We start from the raw sequence: 2820 nt of genomic DNA, 5'->3' as shown, positions 1-2820 counted from the left end.
AGTGTCCGCCCGCCTAGCTAAGTGGTTACGTGCCTGCCTACCATGCAGTGGGCCCGCGTTCGATTCCCGACCGGGTTGGAGATTCTCTTCCCCCGTGGGTTGGCTGTTGTGTTGTCCTCCTTATCATTTCAGCCTTTTCACCGGCACGTGAGTCGCCCTATGTGGAGTCGACTGTAATAGACTTGCACTCCGGAGCCAAACTTCCCCGGGTGGGGCATCCCGACCGGCAACGCCATACGATCATTTCATTTATCTTTGTGAGTCATCGGTTTCCCGCCGAATGACTGCTCCCTGGAGTGCAATCTACTGTCTAATGGATGTCTGTGCGGGGACAGAACCGTGACTCTACGAAAAAAATCAAAGAGAGATTAGAGGGTAGCCGGCCGGTGTGGCCGTGCGGTTCTAGGCGTGTTAGTCTGGAACCGTGTGACCGCTACGGTCGCAGGTTCGAATCCTGCCTCGGGCATGGATGTGTGTGATGTCCTTAGGTTAGTTAGGTTTAAGTAGTTCTAAGTTCTACGCGAGTGATGACCACAGATGTTGAGTCCCATAGTGCTCAGAGCCATTTGACCCATTTGAACCAGATTAGAGGGTAGGACGTGTGGCTTGATTTGTGACCATAATTTCTACAATGTTTATAAATGATCAAAGATTACATTTGTGAAGTATATGGATGATTATTTACGTCACGTGTGACGTCTGTGGGCCCACGTTTTTTACCATACAGTTGTTGTCATCAGTTTATGGTTTTCTCTGATGAAAGTGTCATTGAAAACGGTTGACTTCCCAACAATCCTCTTGTCTTTCATTTTAATAGTGTAGTGAGCCTAAGCCAACTGACGTAAAGTTCGTGATCACCTCTACAGCGACAACAGTGGACTAACGATCTTACGTGTTACTTCTGTTCAAAATGGTTAAACTGGCTCTGAGCACTATGAGACTTAGCTTCTGAGGTCATCAGTCCCCTAGAACTTAGAACTACTTATACCCAACTAACCTAAGGACATCACACAGATCCATGCCCGAGGCAGGATTCGAACCTGCGACCGTGGCGGTCGCGCGGTTCCAGACTGTAGCGCCTAGAACAGCTCGGCCACCCCGGCCGACGCTACTTCTGTGCAGGAACGAGGACATCACTTGAAGATGCCAGGTGGATGAACGTTTTCAGGATCTCAGTTTTTTTACTTCTTACGACAAAATACAAATAGGTCCCTCGATGCCCTGCTACTCCGGTACAAATGGAGACAGTTACAATAACTAAGAGGAGGGATCCGCAAAGCGGTTCAGTAGCAACAACAGAACATTTACTTCACACATGCATTTTGAGGTACAGCGGATGGACAAAAATAGGGAAATGCCAAACCCACAACACTACCATGCCTAATACGGTTTACGAAACACGTTGGTATTCAGAAAAGCTTCCAGTCGTTCATAACGGGCAAATATAGGTCCTGTGCGCATTTCAAGGGGTCTTATACCACTCATTTTCCCGGCGGACTCAGGGATTTTCTCTGCCTCGTGATGGCTGGGTGTTGTGTGATGTCCTTAGGTTAGTTAGGTTTAAGTAGTGCTAAGTTCTAGGGGACTGATGACCATCGATGTTAAGTCCCATAGTGCTCAGAGCCATTTGAACCATTTGAACCACTTATTTTGCAAAATAGTGGGAACTGATAACGATGTGACGGAGCCCAGCGAACGCACACCTTTCTCTCGAAAGTAGACCACAAAGCATCAGTAATACTGACATCTGGTGACTGTGGTGAGCAGCGGAGGTGCGACAGTTCATCCAGGGGCTCAGAAAGCCAGTCCTGCAGGATGCAAGCTGTGTGAACTGGGGCTCTGTCATCTTTCTTAAAACACAGCATCATCTTAAAACACAGCATCACTATTGGGGAACAGACACTGTACCACAGGACGAATCTGATTAGCCGAAATAGTCATTATTCCTCCATAGTAACCATGGGGTCCACGACATGACTGCCCAAATGATAGCCGGCCCCCTGCCAAGTTGCACCATTGGGACACAAGCTCGGCCAAAAGCTGGAATCAGTTGGGAAGCAAACGACATTGCTCTATTGCTCCACAGTCCAGGTTTTATGACTTCGTCACAATGTTTTCCTGCTACGGGTGTTTTGTAGTTCCAGATCGCCCTACAATTTCCTGCTTATGGCTTTCCCTTAGTGTTTATTTAATGCTGACACGGTTCGCGAGTGCAACATTCAGTTCTACAGTGGCATTTGCAGCTGTCGTCCTCTCATTTTTTAGCCACAGTCCTCTTCAATGAACGTCCGTCGCGATCACTGAAGATACACTTCGTCCGCCTTGTGACGTAGCAGATGATGTTTTTGATAGTTAAATCAACACCCTAAGCTGTCGACAGGCGTTGATATGCATCAGTGGGTACAGTTGAAAATGTGTGCCCCGACCGGGACTCGAACCCGGAATCTCCTGCTTACATGGCAGACGCTCTATCCAACTGAGCCACCGTGGGCACAGAAGATAGTGCGATTGCAGGGATTTATCACTTGGATGTTCCCCGTGAGACCCACATTCCCAACTTAACGTCCACACACTACATTCATAGTTCCCCTGCTCACTACACTCATTACTCGCAGCAGACAATCTTATCGAGTCACGTAAGAGTTAGGGCAATGCGTGTGCATCCGCACAGTAGAAGAAGGTCAACAGCTTCTAAGCCTTAACTATATGGAGATACTATCTGTTCTTTCGGACATGTCCGACATTGCAGTTACCATTTCCATGTGGATGATGTTTTTTCCTGCGTTCCCTGCGTGAGGTATAAATCGTCGATGTGGTGCC

At 47.9% G+C, this 2820-nt stretch overlaps 1 non-coding gene across 1 annotated transcript; it reads right to left on the bottom strand.

Moving 5' to 3' along the window:
- Positions 1-2417: 2417 nt before the first annotated feature.
- Trnat-ugu (transfer RNA threonine (anticodon UGU)) lies at positions 2418-2492 on the bottom strand. Its single transcript has one exon. It is a non-coding gene; the product is annotated as a tRNA-Thr (tRNA).
- Between the last annotated feature and the right edge of the window lie 328 nt (positions 2493-2820).

This window comes from Schistocerca gregaria, chromosome 6 (assembly GCF_023897955.1).
Source record: "Schistocerca gregaria isolate iqSchGreg1 chromosome 6, iqSchGreg1.2, whole genome shotgun sequence".
NCBI classification, from domain to species: domain Eukaryota; kingdom Metazoa; phylum Arthropoda; class Insecta; order Orthoptera; family Acrididae; genus Schistocerca; species Schistocerca gregaria.
The sequence above is the reverse complement of the archived record's forward strand: the minus strand, read 5'-3'. Positions and strand labels throughout refer to the sequence as shown.